The sequence below is a fragment of the Hyaena hyaena genome, unplaced genomic scaffold (genome assembly GCF_003009895.1).
Source record: "Hyaena hyaena isolate Hyena2069 unplaced genomic scaffold, ASM300989v1 scaffold_304, whole genome shotgun sequence".
In the NCBI taxonomy this organism is placed as follows: domain Eukaryota; kingdom Metazoa; phylum Chordata; class Mammalia; order Carnivora; family Hyaenidae; genus Hyaena; species Hyaena hyaena.
This window is the reverse complement of record NW_024080937.1, coordinates 1,671,371-1,688,996: the sequence shown is the minus strand read 5'-3', so window position 1 is coordinate 1,688,996 and position 17,626 is coordinate 1,671,371. Positions and strand designations below refer to the sequence as shown.

General features: G+C 36.4%; 1 long non-coding RNA gene across 1 annotated transcript; it reads left to right on the top strand.

Moving 5' to 3' along the window:
- The first annotated feature begins 563 nt into the window (after positions 1-563).
- On the top strand, positions 564-15,816 carry LOC120242429. Its single transcript, XR_005531071.1, has 3 exons — positions 564-1,115; positions 1,729-1,862; positions 15,371-15,816. It is a non-coding gene; the product is annotated as an uncharacterized LOC120242429 (long non-coding RNA).
- Positions 15,817-17,626: the final 1,810 nt, after the last annotated feature.

Here is a 17,626-nt window from a genome sequence, read left to right as displayed (position 1 = left end):
TACAGAAGATTAGAACAGAAGTGGGTTCTAGAACAGAAGTGGGTTGCTGCTGCTGTGTACCTAGATTAGTTCCTCCTCTTCTTTAAAAAAAATTTTTTTTAATGTTTCATTTATTTCTGAGAGAGAGAGACAGTGTGAGCAGGGGTGGGTCAGAGAGAGAGTGAGGCACAGAATCTGAAACAGGCTCCAGGCTCTGAGCTGTCAGCACAGAGCCCGATGCAGGGCTCAAACCCAGGAACCATGAGATCATGAACTGAGATGAAGTCAGACGTTTAACCGACTGAGCCACCCAGGTGCCCCAGTTCTTCCTCTTCTAAGAATCAAATTCAAGGATAGAAAGCTGCACAATCCAATAAAAATACCATACTGACCACATGTGTAATTTCAAATTTTCTAGCCACATTTTAAAAAAGTAAAAAGAAACAGGTGAAGTTAATTTTAACAATGTATTTTAACTTCAGAATTTTAAAATGTTACTATCAGCACGTAATTGATATTGAGATTATTAATGAGAAAAAAGATAATGAGATAGTTTACATATTATAGACAGGATGCATCTCTTTGGAGGTCACGGTTCAATCCCCTACAATCCCCTAGAGCCTCTAGAAGGAATGTAGCTGTGCCAGCATCTGGTTAAAATCCAGTGATCAGTCACCTAGTAACACCCATTTTGGTCTTCTGCCTTCCAATACTGTAAGTTAATAAATTTGTGTTATGTTAAGCCAGTTTGTGGTAATTTGTAACAATAGGAAGTATTAGCATTCATCTTAAATTTTATTTCCTCCAGCCAGTGGTCTTTTATTGATATTGAGTAAGATACACTTCAGTAATCAGTAGTAGGAGAGACTTGAATATATTCTCTGGACAAATGAAAGTCTGGTTTGGAGCTTGAGAGCAAAGTAACAGTTATGAAACGGATTCTTTTTTAAGTAGGTTTCACACCCAGCCCGGAGTACAGCACAGATCTGTGATCAAGACTTGAGCTGAGATCAACAGCTGGAAGCTTAACTGACTTAACTACCCAGGTGCCAGTGAAATGGATTGATTAAGGAATAATAATGATCCCGACACTTGCAATAAGAATTGCAACAAGGCCTGGACCAAAATGTCACATGGTCTGTATATTTAGTCTGCTAATAAATTTCTGTATCTAGCCGTTATCTCCTAGGGCAGGAAATGGCCCCGGTCTGAGGTTTCCTGAAGAAGGTTCACTGATGAGTTTGCTCAACCAAGAGAATTACATCAGAAAGGAAGGAGTGAAAGATGGAAGGATGTAAAGAAGAAAAGAAATATGGATCTGTGAAAACTCAGGAGAATTCATCAAAATAGTAACTCAAAATATTAAGTAACTCTATCTCATGACCCAATGCTTGCTGAACAATGAAGAATAATGTAGAACTTGAATCATATGCTATCAAACTTTTAATCATATAAAACAGTACTAAAATAAAGAGCATTTAGGTAGTACATTCCAGAAAAGTAAGCTAAGTGTCTTTTGTAATGTCAGTATCAGGTGAGTTGCTTAAGCTATTTTTATTGAAAATAATATAATGGAAACTCCCAAGCATGCACATTTGCTGGTCGATTTCTGTGTTTGTAAGTTTCCCATTGTCAATTGCTGCAGAAAGTACATTAAAGTCATAAAGTTTAAGAATTAACAAAAGGAATCTAGACCAACTAATAAGAATTTAGAGCTCATTATTAAACAAAATCTCTACTGTTTTTCAGAGTGTGAGGAGTGTTAGAGATACCAGGTAAGAAAGCAGTTGGTATTCCTTTTGTCACTGAGTTGTTGACAGTCACCAAACAAGAGAGCCGAAACGACTTCATCAAATAGGAGAAGCCAAAGAGTCACTCTAAAGGTAGGTCAAATAAATAGAAAAAAAGATAATCAAGGAAATTTATTGTCAATACACCACAAATAACGTCATACACAGAGAAGGAAAGGAATAAAAATAGGACAGAATTGGCGTTGATATATATTATAATTGTTTTTGGTGAATAAAATACCTTAAGGTAGAGTAAAATTAATTTGTGAGTCTTGAGAATGCTACCTTTATCATGTAAAATATAAGATAATAAACATACATTTTCTCTAATAAATTTTTCCCAAAAGAAAAAAATTGAATTGATTTTTATATTATGAAATGATTAAAGATAAAATGTTTGCATATTGATATTCATTGGTTACTTCCCAAAATATACTTTTTAAAATGTTTATTTACTTTTATGAGGGAGTCAGACAGAGCATGAGTGGGGGAGGGACAGAGAGAGAGGGAGACACAGAATCCGAAGCAGGCTCCAGGCTCTGAGCTGTCAGCACAGAGTCCAGCACAGAGCTTGAACTTATGAGCTGTGAGATCATGACCCGAACCAAGGTCAGATGCTCAACCAACTGAGCTACCCAGGCATCCTGTCACCAAATTACATTTCAAAAGCTTCAAAATATAAAGATTAGAGTCTCATTCTTTCTTTTCTGACATTGATTACCAAAGATATGTAAGCTTGACATATTTATCACTGAAAGTTTTTTATAACATAAATCCATTTTAATAATATTCACAGAAAAGTGTAAAATGAAGAGTATTAGTCTAATTCATTCTAATGGATACAGATTTACAAGAAAATGTAATAGCACACATTTTTTGTTTAATTTGTTTTACAAACATGAATGTTTTTTAGATGTGATTAAAATTTTTTTTTAATGTTTTATTTATTTCTGAGAGAGAGGGAGAGAGACAGTGTGAGCAGGGAAGTGTCAGAGAGAGAGGGAGATACAGAATCTGAAGCATGCTCCAGAGCCCGAGGTGGGGCTCGAACCCATGAACTGTGGAATCATGACCTGAACCCAAGTCAGATGCTTAACTGACTGAGCCACTCCTAGATGTGATGTTTTGAGATGTCTTCAAACTTGGCGGAGTACAGATTCTTCTGGTAAGATTAACGCAAAGATACTCTATTTCTGTCTATACTCAACTCAGCCTTTAATGCAAAGATAGATCTACTCAATTTATTTGCTCAATTGTTAGAATGGACACAAAGAATTTAGGAATGGAAAATTCCACATCTCATTTATTAGAGCAAAGGAAAAAGCTGTGTACTATTCACTTTTCATATCAAGGAAAAATACATTTTTCTCTCTTTTCTTCCAATATTCTTCCAATATTTTTGTCCACTTCTAAAACTAGAATTTGATTCTAAGTCTTGGTGTTTCCCTATTCAAATTATTTATGCCAGCACATACTTAGTTCTTCATTTCTGCTACAAACATCAGTTCTTTCATCAGATGATTGAGTGAAGTGGATGTAATTATGGTTCTTGACAGAGGTTTAGATGGAGTTCTGTAACTTGCCTGATATAATAGGTAAAAATTTCAGGACTCGACTCCACATCTGGCTAACTCCAAAGACATCTGCTTTCCATTATATGACAATAAGTTTATCTCCATCGCAATTGCTGCTGCCAAAGTCTTGGACATATTCCCTCTAAAAAAATTATGTAGGAGTTCCCTGTCACCTACCACACAGAGTTAGACAGAGTATGGGAATATTTGGATTTTTCCTTTAATTAACATACTTGCTTCATTCATTGAGCTGTGATTATTAAAAAAAAACAAAAACAAAAACAAAAAGGAACCCCGAAACTTCAGTGTCTTTTTTGGAGGAGATAGTGGCATTATGGCCAGGTATATACCCTGAGCTTAGAATCATCAAAGTTGAGATACCAATTTTGTGCTGGTCCCATTTCTTGAAGTCAACCATTTTGGCTTTCAAATAAGTTATGACAATATCAATGTTTAAGACATTTTCAAAGTTATCATTATTTGTTTATTCATTTCTTTCCTTTTCTTTTTTCTCTTTTTGATTTTTCATAACTGTGACCTACTGCCTTCTCAATTCTTTTGATTTAAATTGATCACTAACTCATGTGGAAAAATTAAAATGTTCCCAGAAAGCAAGCCAGTTTCTTAGGTAAAGCATACAATTTTGTTTTTGAAATTCCACAAAAATGGGAAAATTAATTACAACTTAGCATTTGTCTATGGTGTCCTTAAAGGAAGAGAGCATTTTCTGCCAAAGACAGCTAGAGCTTTGTCTCTACATGAATTTAATCTCCTACTCTAAATGTGTCTGTATGATGTACTATTTTGTCTTTTTAGCAATATGTTGGAGCATATAGCAAAAGAGATGATTTTTGTTAAAATACTGTCATGTAAATGATTAAGTATAATTTGGAAAAGAAAGAAACTATGCTGTTGAAAAGGGAGAGGTTGCTTTTGTATGATTACAGTCTTAGCAGTTTAAATTGAAAGAGCATTTGTCAAAAAGTCAATATTCAGCATGCTTAAACATTTCTTATTAATTTTAGTTAAAAGGATTAACCACCTCAATGGAAATAAAAACAACCTATGCTTGCATGAAACCAAGAAAAATGAGACTTGTTCTATACAGAAGGTCTTTTGAATGCTTTGATGCCTTAAACCTTTTATATAACTGAAAACAATTAGGTCTGCATTAAAAAGTCATTGTCATAATAAAAATTTGGCTGGAAACTAATGAAATAAGCTGTGCATTGTGTAACTACTTAACATATTTTTTATTTGATTAGTTGACTAAATCAAATGAATTACAGAGATAATATAATTGACTTTAAAATTTTATATTAACATATGCCCTGAAGTCTTCCTAAAAAGTCCATTACGGTATAAGCTCTATCTATTGGAAGGAAAGATATTAAGTAGGCAATTTACCCTCTATAATAGATGTGGTCTGGCTGAAAAACAACACCAAAATCCATGGCCTAGAACTGAATGTGCAATCCACACATGCAGAAAGATTACCAGGTGGGAGGCGATTCCAACTATAAAGATAGCTATTATCATAACCAAGTCACAAGCATATATTTTAGCAAATAAATGATCTCATACACTAAACAGCAGCCCCATTTAAAGTCCTGAAGATGAGGGCAAAGTTCTCAGTAGCATGAGATCTAGGGCAACGAATTAGAATGATACTTGTTATAATATGTGTATTGAGTAAACTGGACTGCAGAAAAGATGAAGCAACTGAAAACATTGTGGGATGATTAGCTGAATATAAATTCAACAAAAAACCTTGGAGTCACTACAGGTCAAATGTCAACATGTGCATAGGGATTACGGTGCTGTTTTAATAGCAAGCAAAGCAATAGGCTAGATGTAGTGGAATGCAGCCTAGGAAATTTATCAGGCATGGTAAAGGAGTAATATAGAAGAAAATGAGCTAATAATGTAGGAGAAATTATAGGATTACATAATTGTCCTTTTGGAACCCCTAATGATATTCCTGATGCAGGTAAGAATTATCATCTAAACCAATTAGGTGGATGGTTGATGGGGAACATGAAAAACTGCAGCTATGACCTCACTCTATCTCTGGCTTGCAAAGGAGAAAAATAACTACAATAAAACAACCAATTTGTCGGTCTCTTAGCCCAATGTTTATTCTTAGCAACACCAGTGGCTAGTCAACCAGAAAATAAGTTTTCTGATGTGTTGCAATGTAGAATCCAACATTACTTATTATGTGTATTTAACCCCAAAGCAGTTCTAATTCCTGGTTTGGAGGAATTAGAGGGAATTGAGGAAGAAACCAAACAATGAGTGAGTGTGGACAACTCTCGTTGTAAAACTTTGGGCAGGATATGGCAGGGGTTTCACTTTGCTTTTGGAAAATTTAGACCAGTGAGGCTTTGAAAACATTGACATTAAAGAACAATTTAAGTGGAAGAAAAGACTTTCTTCATAACATAGTTTAGCTTCCTCATTTACAGATAAGGAAAGTCAAGTTCAAAGGCCAGTTAAGCTAGAACTAACCTGTCACCATTCAACCCCAGATCTGAAGGCTAGTGATCTTTGTACGGCTGCATGTTATTCTCCAGGCGGTGGTGGTACGTCACCAAGTAGTATGTTCCCCATCATGACAGGTGTTGTAGAGAAGGCTGGAGGATAATTTGGAAATGATGCTATGGAAAAAGACTAAGCAGCAGACTTGCGCCAGGACTAGGCAGATGTCTTCAAGGTCTTCTTTGAGAATGGTGTGGTTTCAGGAGTAATTCACAGCCGTTGGAGCAGACTTTAGCTGAATAATTTAGGAATCCCACTCCCATTTGTAGTTTTGCCTTTAAGAGTGTAATGTTTGCACAGGGAGTAATTTTAGGACATATCTGACTACCATGGACAAGTTCATAAAATGGCAAACTTTTTTTTTTGAGCTCCCTAGGAATGGATAAAGAGAGGATAAAGAAAGCATTTCTGTTGTTTATTTTTCATTATCTTCAGATAATGTTCACATTAAAAAGCGGGTTTCCATTCTGTCGTCAAATTCAATTATGTAATCACTTTATTTGTACTTCTTTTATGAAGAAAAAAACATATTCATAATATTTGCAGTCAATTTATAACACAGCAGCTACATGCCCTACTTACATGAAAGATTTTTTTTATAAACTGTAAATTGCAAAACAGATATTAGTAATTATTGCATTCATTTCTACAATGACCTTCATAACTGCCTTATACTAAAATATGCTCGGTAGATCTCGTTTCTAAATGCAGTTAAAACAAAGGCTCAAAGTCAAGGTATTTTTCAGCAAGCTAATGAGAATTAGTAGCAAAGATGTACCCTATGTAAGGATACAAAAATGGTTTTAACAAATTAGGTCCTGAGATTCCTCATGAGAGTATTATAGCCTTTTAAAGCACATTGTTGTTAGACATGGCTCTTTAAACACTGCTGGTAAATCAATAGCCTAACAATTTTATTCTATTTCACTCCAAGTGTATTGAAGATCTGTCCTCAAGAAAGGACTCTTAAAGAGGTGGTTCTTATATCCATAAAGTAGAGGAGTATGTATTGATCTGTTTATTAAAAGGAGGAAGATGGTCTAAAAACTTTGAGTACAAGCCCTACATTTCACTTTCTGTACCTAGCAAAAAGGAACAAAAGAAGATAAATAAAACCACAAACCACAACCGTAGTGACGAAAACCCTTTCTTCTACATTAAATATAATCTCTTCTTTTTTTTGTTGTAACTATATATGTCGGAGGCCGCGCGGGCTCCGACAGGTCCAGGGGTCCCTGAAGGATGGACGGTGTCGGCAAGAGAGAATGAGAGAGCCCCGAGATTCTTTCTGATCACCAGGCAGGCATCTCTGTCCTGTCGGTTTTGGTGTCTTTATTTAAAGGTTCAACAACCATATGAGGTCAGAGAAAAGGAATTTCTTACAATGAGAGATCTTTTGTGATATCAATTGCAGAATTATCCCAGTCATGGTGAATTTACGACCAAGGAAATAACAGGATGCTCTTAGTGAAAGACAGGATAACATATAGGTTACGTTGTATATAGATAAGTTAAGAGTCATTCTGTCTGGCTCTCAAGGGATGAATGATTCTGAATTGGTTAGTTAGTGGAAACTACCAAGGGGGCTCTATATGTATCAGTCTTTGCATCTGGGTTTATGTTTTAATTACTCTTATCTATCCTCATCCCAGCTGCCAGTGTAAGGGAGGATGTCTGTGGAATGTAGGCCCTGAGGAAGGGTCTGCCATACATCACCAATTAGTAAGTTATGTTCGGTACTTGTCTGTACCTTAACTATAAATTAGGCTCTTCTGATATGGGATCAGGCTCAATAGTAACTCTTGTGTTCTTAACCCCCTTTATTATCTAAGTCTTGGATCTGCAAGGCGCATAGGAAGAACCTTTTGACAATTATCCACAGAGCTCTTATCTAAAATCTCTTTTGTAAAGGCAGGAATATGCTTTTCCTATGAGGTAACTGTGTTCAGAATATGGGTTTGATATGGAATATTGTGAGGCCTGGTCAATACCAGCAGGCTCATTTCCAACATGAGCCAGTAGTAGCAGAAGGAGATACTAGTCTTCATTTCTCATGGCAGAAGCTGTGCAAACATTGCCATTTCCTTGCTGTGACTGCCATCCAGAGAGGCCGGTGCGGCTCCCGGCATATATAGTATTCCTTTTTGTTGTTGTAACATATTACAGTTCTGAAAGGCAATATGCTAATAAACAATGAAAACATTTATCTAAAGAAGGTAACTAGGGCAGGGGGAAGAAAAGCCAAGAACGTGGATTTTTACTAAATAGACTAAAGAGATTTTCTGCCCTATTTCCCTTTACAAACCCAGGACACTAATGTTCTACACTCAGAACAAAGAACAATATTAGATTATTAAGCCTTTTGAATTGTAGATCCTACTTTGCTATCTATTTAAAATGGAAATTCTAACAATTTATTTTTGTTTTCAAATCATTCTGATAATAAATATAATGACTATTCATATTTAGTAAGTATCTCATATGTGCCAAGAGCGAGTTGTTTGTTATTCCACTTAATCTTCCTGCTACGTGACATAGACATTGTTATCTTCATGTAACAAACGAGGAAACCGAGGTTTTGCTTATGCAAGCTGTTTGAGTCCACACAGCAAGGAAGTGGAAAATTGGGATTTGGTTTCAAATCTCACTTCAAAGTTCATGTTCTTTTCTCTAGACTAGGGTCTTATTTCCTTAAGAAACTAAAAGAATGGGGGGGAGCAACTGGGTAGCTCAGTCATTTTAGTGTCTGACTCTTGATTTCAGCTCAGGTCATGATCTCACTGTTAGTGAGTTCAAGCCCTGCATTGGGCTCTGCACTGAGAGTGCAGAGCCTGCTTGGGATTCTCTTTCCTTCTCCCTCTTCCTTTCTCTCTCTTTCTCAAAATAAATAAACTTGAAAAAAAAATAAACTAAAAGAATGGGCTAGATTCTTACTCTATTTTAATTCTAAAAAAGTGTCAATATTATTTGCTTTGAGTTTTAAGTTCTTAGAGTTATATAAATTCATACTTTAGACTGTATTAGAAATGCAACTAGGAAACTTACTAAATGGGTTATATAGAATTTTAAATAAACAAAAAAAATCTCCAAACCATTGACTCTCAGTTATATTATAAAAATGCTTTTCTATTATAATAATGTTAGTTAAATTTACATTATAGATGTGGTTGGCTCTAATCAGCATTCATGCCAGGGAGGGTTATCTTGCATTAATTGAAAGGACATATTGCAGATGTGACCACTACAAGGTTCAGCTGTCTTTATGAACATTCAGTATCACAATTTTCTGAATTTGTGTAATAGAAGTTAGAAATTATGCTTCCTTGGTGAAATGAATGATGCTGAAGATCTGTGGATGGGCGAAACATTACAGAGAAAGGTGGGTGAGTAGGATGTAAGAATCTAGACTGGCCCTTCATCCTTTGCCCCTGGACTTAACTACCTGGATCTTATTCCTTAACCAACTGAGCCACCCAGATGCCCCTATCTGGATCTCCTTCCTAAACGGTCCTGTGTTTATCCATTGATCGGCCAAGTTTTGTGACTCAGATTAAAGTAGCTACCTACAATAGTGTCACAGTTACCTTGAGGTAAACTTTTCATTTCAAGGTTTTGTTGGGACATCTAAGGTACTGCACAAGCATACAGAAGGACTTGCGTCCTTGCTTCCTACCTTCTGGCTACTAAATGTCTCTGTGACAGAATTCAGTCTGAAGACTTGTTTTCATCTTAGCAATACAAAGGGTGGAAAGGTATATCTTCTCACCTACCTTTAACTCGTACAGGTCGCTAATATTTTCAAAAGGAATCTAATAATTGTAGGTGAATAACTTGGCTTGGATTAGTTGAAGATAAGTATTATTCATTTCCATGCATTGTATGGAATCTCTATGCCTCTGTATCTCTATGCCTCTATCATTACCTTGGAACAATTGGAATTCCCTCACTATTATCACCTTCCTACCACCAAACGGGAATGCTATGGGTTGAGCAGAGTGCTCTTGTGTCTTTTCTAAACTAGGTTTTGGACACATTTGTACTTTGGTTGGGTCTTTGGAGAGACTGAAAGCTACTAGGGCTGCTTAATCTAGGACACATTTTGAAAGGAATATAAATGTTCCTTATTTTTATTTTCAAGTCTCTAAATTCAAACGACATCTCTCCTAAAGGCAGATATTTCCACAGTTGCACAATAGCCAGGAAGAGGATTCATCAGTTCTTAGGTGTTAGTGACTTAAGTCACTTTTAGGATTGAATCCTAATTCATGTGCAGAGAGAAGGTTTGTAAAATGTTGTTTAAATGAAAAATATCTGTAACTTTTTAGTTTCCCACTCATCTACACCATCTGAGAGGGACTGCATCATTTCCACACGTGTCCGTGACTTTATGACTTCTATGGTGTAAGAAAGTTTAGGAGTAGTAGAGTGATCTGTAGAGTAGTTGGGAGTAAAACAGTTTCTAGATTCAGATTTGGGGACAAATCTCATAGTTTCCTCTCACAAGTATAATAATGACATCTACCCTATACACTTATTGTGAGGATTCAATGAGACAATCCTAAAAGCATGTAACAGAATACCTGGTACGCAGTACGTAATCAATACCTATTTACAACGGACAGATATTCAGGTTTTCTATTCAAAGTTATGGGCATAAAAGTCACAACATCGGGAATATAGTCAATGGTATTGTAATAGTGTTATGTGGTGACAGATGGTAGCTGCCCTTGTGGTGAGCACAGCATAACGTATAGAGATGTTGTGTCACTACGTTGTCTACCTGCAACATTGTGTGTCATCTATACTCAAAAAAACATTTAAGAATAAAGATATTCCTATTCAAATTCCTTTCAAATACAAGTTTCCCCACATTTTATTTTCTTCCAAGTACAGCTGAAGTGTAGTACCATCATAAACTCTTGCTGGAAGTGACGATGAGGCAGGCATAGCACAGCAGGCATGGGGTACGGAGTGAGAAATGCGGAGATGCATTCTAGCCACGTGACTGAAAACAGCATACTTCCTTTTTCTGAGCCTTCCTTCCTTACCTCCCGGTATTGTTTTGAAAATTAAATGAGAGAAAGTATAACAAAGTGCTCATCACTGAGCCAGTCTATAAGCAATGCTGGCCATTTAAAATATTTATTTCTGTGGAATCAGATGTGTGCTATGGATTTGTCCTTATCCCCATGTAGCTCATTGGTCTGCACACCCTTGGTGTCTTCTAAATAATTCAATATTCAATATTCAATATTTCCAGACTTAAAGAGTAGAATGTATTTCTACATTTATTTCAACTTTGTCATTTCCTCTTTATTTGACTGCGTGACAAACAGCTGAGTATGTGAACTTATTTCATTGTTCTCTCACAGATATGTCTGACAGGCTCTCCTGTATCTTACGACTTTCCGGATGCTATGTTCTTTGTTAGTGATGTCCAAACAAATGCAATGTTAAAAATAAATTGCAGGGAAACACAGTGCAAAATGAAGTTTACTAGGTGGAAGATCAAGAGGAATTAAGTCTCAAAGCTCTAGCCCACATGTCTGTAAAATTGATTTGACTTAATAAGCTTCATGCAAATAAGGTTGTATTGTTTGGGATGTATGAATACACGTACTCATACACATACAAACATACGCATCTTCAACTGTGTGGGCACATCTTGCTTTTGTCCATTTAGAATTCTCATGAATAAATAAATATAAACAGGCTGTTTTCATTTTTAAAGATCAGCTTTTTATCTGAAATTTAAAACCGAGCATATACTAGCGTATGAACAGATAGACTTTGAGAAACGCAGTAAACTGGGGCACGCCGAAAGACAGCTCATGATTGCCATGTTCTTCTCCGTAAAAGAAGTACTGGGTCTCTTATCTCATCCTCTTGATTAAACCTGTTTGTTTTTTACCCTCCCTGTGAATCATTTTGCTGCAACCACCACTAGATTTAAAGCATGGAGCTGCTAGTAATTGCACCAATTTTTCACTTCAAGGCTTTTCTAGGTGATTTGGTGTAAAATGTTTCAGTCTGTTCTCCTAGCTAACCGTCCTAACTAATCTTCCAGGATTTAATTTCAGGATCCTCGAGGAAGCATCCCTGAATCCCTTCTTCCTAGTCAGCACTAGCAAAACACCTTTTCTCTGCACTTTTAAATCACTCCACTTCATGTACAACTTCTTGAAAGAAGCATTGATATGTACTTTTACGAAAGTAGATTCTGATTGGTGTTGAAGTGGTGGGTTTCCAGCTTCTCATTCTGATCTCAGGGGTGAGGTGGGGAGATTCCATTCAGCTCATGGAAGTTGTAACATGCAACTGGCATCGGGTTGAGTTTAAGGATGCAATTTCTTTACGCATGTGACCAGTCCCACCCTGTGTTTTTGGTTTTCTGCTTTGCAAAGTAAAAATAATGATCATTCCTTCCTACCTTGCAGAAGGCACTCCGACACTTGCCCTGCTCAATCAGAAAAATAAAATGATTTTTAAATTGATTACAGTTCATTACCTCGGAGGGGGTTCCTTTACTTACCTGAGAGGCCCAACTATCAATATGATAAATCTACAAAATAAAAGTAGAAACAGCAGATGATGGGGAAAATACAACTAGTTAAAAGAAGGCTAATATATAATAGGATTTTGTTCATTTAGGATAACAGACATCTGAGGGACATTTCTGGTTATCTTGGAGAGCTAGAATAAATGCATGTATTTTTATTCTTTTATTGGGAAACTGAAAAATCAGAAAAACAATTTTACTTCCCTAAATTGACATAGATTTCATCTATCAAAAAGAGCATGCAAAAAAGAACTCACGACATAAGGTAATAATACCTTATCCATAAGTGATACCCAAGATCCCAGGGCTCTAGATCTTTTAAAATATTATGTTGTTTTGGGGCACCTGGGTGGCTCAGTCAGTTGGGCATCCAACTCTTGACGTCGGCTCAGGTCATGATCTTGTGGTTGTGGGATCGAGTCCTGCATTGGGCTCCTTGCTGGGTGTGGAGCCTACTTTTATTTCCTCTCTCTCCCTCTTTGTCTGCCCTTCCCCTACTCACATGCACATGTGCTCTCTCTCTCTCTCAAAATAAATAAACATTTAAAAAATATTATATTGTTTCGAGAAAACAAATCATTCCTTTCTGTGTGTTTTTGGGTGGGCAGTATTGACTTCACTTAAAGATAGAGAAAACTAAGCACAAGAAATAGTAACTTTCTAACATAGGATCACCAGTAAGCCAGTAGGGGAATTATATTCCACTTTTATTACTCTCCTCTTTGGAATTTATTTCTCCTGTATGTTTGTTTTTAAATGACAGAACAAAGATGGAGCAAAAGTGTATTCCATTTTTGATGGGCCATCACCGTTTTCAGATAAAACAATACCTGCATCATTTTAGGTGGGTGGCTGTCTATCCAATAAAAAACAACCCCCCCAAACCAAGGAAAAATATTCTAAAAACCCCCAAATTGAAAATAGCTTTACAGAGAGCTGTAGTTCAATAAGCAGTACTCAGAATTAAAATGGTGTAGTAGTGGTAAAAAATAGGCCCAAATTGGAGTCACTTATGTTAAGCCCCATGTCATCAAATCAAAACTTTACTTACAGTTTCGGCTCTTCCAGAAATGGAATTATAAGGCAGTTAATCAGGAATCATGCAAAGCATTATGTAGGTAATCTGCCTGACCCCTGCCATTCCCTAAAGGAAAGTAATCTTGCAATAACCAAACCCATGTGTTAGTCTGGTATAACTTTCTTGTTCCAGTCCCTTCCACCTATAAAAGTCTTTATTTTGTATAGTTCCTTGGAGCTCCTTTCTCTCTCTCTGCTGGATTGGATGCTGCCTGATGCATGAGTCATTGAGTAAAACCAGTATTATCTTCAAAATGTAATCAGTTGAATTTTGTTTGTTAACAGTTGCTTATTTATTGTCTTATTGACTTTATCCCTCTAAAGAAGAAATATATTTTATCTCACATCTTAGCACTAATACAACCTTCTCTGATCAAAGCTTCATTCCTAATTCATTCAATGCCTATAATGTATTAAAATTTACGTCAAAGTCCACTTCAAAGCTGAACCTTCTAAGTAGTTAAAACTGTATTGTGTAAGAAAGTAATTCCTCTTCGCTCTATCCCTGCCTCTGGATTTAATGGAGGTGGAATCACCACGGAGCAGCAGCAGCAGGTGCCTTTTAGCCTCCTCGATGATTTACTCTATTGCCTTCAAATGTTTTCCTAGCGCAGCATCTGTGAGCAAAATCAATTATGTATTCCAAGCTGGTTTCTTTTTTTCCCTTCTTGAAAATTCATTATGCATCTTAATGTATTAAAAAGGTTTTTTCTCTAGTCTCTTATTGGTTTCTGGTTGCAGGCATTACGAGTCAGATAATGTGTTCACACGCTTACATTTGTCTAAGTGCTTCCTCTGCCTCCCTTGACCAGAACACTTTCAGCATTTGGTCTAAGCTGATCTAAAGATTTTAAACAATTGTATATGCAGCATCTGTGAAATCTGAATTAATTTATACAGAAAAGCTTTTTATAATCCTCTAGTTGTAAAAGTTGAATGCTTACATTCTTCAGGTGGAGAAAAATCTATGCCAGAAAAGACATTAGGGTAGAAACAATGTAAAGGCAGAAAAAACAAGCCTGTGTTTGTTCATATTAAACACATAGAGTTAAAAAGTAATTTTTACTATCATCCCTCAGATATAGAACAAAATCATTTAATATCCTTGTAGTTTTCTTCCTCAGAATTAATATTTTAAGAGCTAATAATTTGAAGAAATGCCTTAAAAATATAAATTTTCCTCCTAAATTTATTTGTACATGTAGAATTTTTAAATCATATCTAAAACTATTAGTTTTCTCTCAGGTATTTATGTCTTGTCTCTTTCTCAAGCCATTCCCTAAAGCAGTAAATTTAGAAAACATATTTACCGGAAAGATGTACTAAACAGAGAAATAATTCAAATAAAATTCTCACACAGAATCTTCTTACGTGTTCAGACACTGTTTAAAAAAAATGATTTGGGGCACCTGGGTGGCTCAGTTGGTTGAGCGGCCGACTTGGGCTCAGGTCATGATCTTGTGGTTTGTGAGTTTGAGCCCCATGTCAGGCTGTGTGCTGACAGCCCAGAGCCTGGAGCCTGCTTCAGAGTCTGTGTCTCCCTCTCTGTCTGCCCTTCCCCTGCTCACACTCTGTTCTCTGTCTCTCAAAAATAAATGAACATTAAAAAATATTTTAAAAAATGAGTGAGAAATGTTGTACTGGAAAAATCACTTAATTCATCATCACATTACACAGCTTCAAACTAATAAATCCTATAGGGGTTCTTTTTTAAGGAATAGTTTAGGGAATTAATCTCTAGTATCTCCTTTTACTGTCCATGTTCTGAGTAAATTAGAGGTAGACAAGGAGCAAGGCTGTCAGAGATGAAGATATAAGCAGTTAATTTTTTTTTTTTTTTGAATTTTTAGATACTCTTAGAAGAGCTGTGAAGAGAGTATGGAGAGTTCCTGTGTGACTTTCTTCTGGTCCCTTCTAATGTTCGACATCACACCTAAACATTGGTTCAGTACCGTAACCTCAACCACAGACCTTCTTCAGACCTCCCAGACTCTCCACTACTGTTGTCTTCTTGCCTCAGCATCCATGTAGCATTCAGCTGTCTCCTCCAATCTGTCACAGTTTGTCAGGGTCTCTTGTTACACACGACCTTGGTCAGTTTGGAAAGCACTAGTCAGGTATATTGTGATTGTCCTTCAATTCGGATCTGCCTTATAGCTTTCAAGTATTAGACCGAGTTTATGGATTTGGGGAATATCAGAGAGGTCATGATCTCATCATATTGCACTATAACAGAGAATACATGATATCAACCCATTTTACTACTAATAATCATTGGAGTCATTAACATTGCTGATTTCTGACTCTCATTCTTTCTATATCATTAGTTGAAATTTTCTGAAAGGGTAAGTTATCTTTTTCGTTTTTTTGTGCAATCATTTATTTTTCTCACAAATTCTTATTTTATTCTTCAGTTAGTAGTCCAATACTATCATCATTTATTGTGTGGCTTCAGTCACTCCAGCTGTGGTCACTAGGGGCTCTTTTAGGTTGGCTCTTGTGTCGCTTTGAAATGTTCCCATTGTGTGTTGTTTTGATTTTGCTCTTTTGTTTGTTTATTCCATCTTTACTTTCTGCCACCTCAAAGTGATTCAGATTCATCTTATATTTTCTCCACCCCCACTCTGGAATAAACCATTTATCTAAGTAATCTTGTTTCCTTATGTTGGAAAATAGAATCTAGAAATCAACATGCAGGTACCACCCTTGCTCATTCCTCCTGGTGGGTGCCTGCTTCTAGGCACTCAGTACACATGGGGGGGGGGGGGGGGGCGGCGATATATGTAAGCATACCTTTCCGTGTAATCCACCTAGCTATGTCTGTATGTTCCACATACACAAACGTATGTACTATAAACATATGTTTATACTGATATCTGATTCCACAGTATTTATTCTATCCTTCCTCTCTCTTTACTGTGACTTCTTTCTCAGGGAGGAGCTTGGCTCTCACCATCTACAAAGTAACTGTTTGTTTGTTCAATTATACTATAGCTGTAGTTTCAAAATTACTAACTTGTGCTTACATGAGAAACAGTTGATGAATTAGAGAACAGGTATCCCTTGCTTTTTGAAAGTCCGCCTAATGCCACTTTGCTTTTACATTAATACTGTTTTCCACAGCCAAAAGAAGAGGATTTTGCTTTTACAAAAAAAAAGGCAAAAGCTGAAATAGCTTTCAGTCTTTGTCTTGCAGTGAGCCCTTATAAAGGCAGCACACATTCTGAGCAATGAAAGGGACCCAGCCAAGCTCCTTGCCTGGGAACTGCTCTTGGTATTATCTCAGCATCTATCTGCTGTAGCTTTGAACTGTGTATGTGAGCATTTGAGTCTTTGCTCAATTTATTTTGTGTGTCTGTTAGCAAGATGTGTCCTAAGGTATGTATGCATTATGCATTTTTATTGGATATATACCCAGAATCAGTGGCATGCATATTGTATTTGACTCCAGGGCAGATTATTTTTTAATACACCTTCACCCATACAACAAAATAAGTTTTAGTAATAATCAAGTAAAAATCAATAACATTCATTGTCCCAATTTGCTCTTTAGCTTTAAAACTAGTAATTAATAACAAAAAAACAATAAATTTCAGTTTTAAAGTTAATTCTTAAATTCAGAAAAATATTCCATATATGAACAAAAATTTATATTTTCAAAAAATAAATAGGGGCACCTGGGTGGCTCAGTTGGTTGGGTGTCTGACTTCGGCTCAGGTCATGATCTCACAGTTTGTGGGTTCGAGCCCTGCGTCGGGCTCTGTGCTGACAGCTAGCTCAGAGCCTGGAGCCTGTTTCAGATTCTGTGTCTTCCTCTCTCTGACCCTCCCTTGCTCATGCTCTCTCTCTCTCTCTCTCTCTCTCTCTCAGAAATAAATAAAAAAAATAAAAAAAATAAATAGTATACCTCTCAGTTTGCATTATTTTAATGTTTTGAATTTTAAAGACAAGAGTTTCAGGTGGTTCTGTAGAGTGACAATTGAGATGACTCAAGGTTTGATTTTGTCTTTAAAAATCATTGTACGATCATTGCTTGTTTTGATCTAATGCTTTTGTGCAGAAACATATAGTATAACAAGAGTTGGAGACATGAATGTTAACAATTC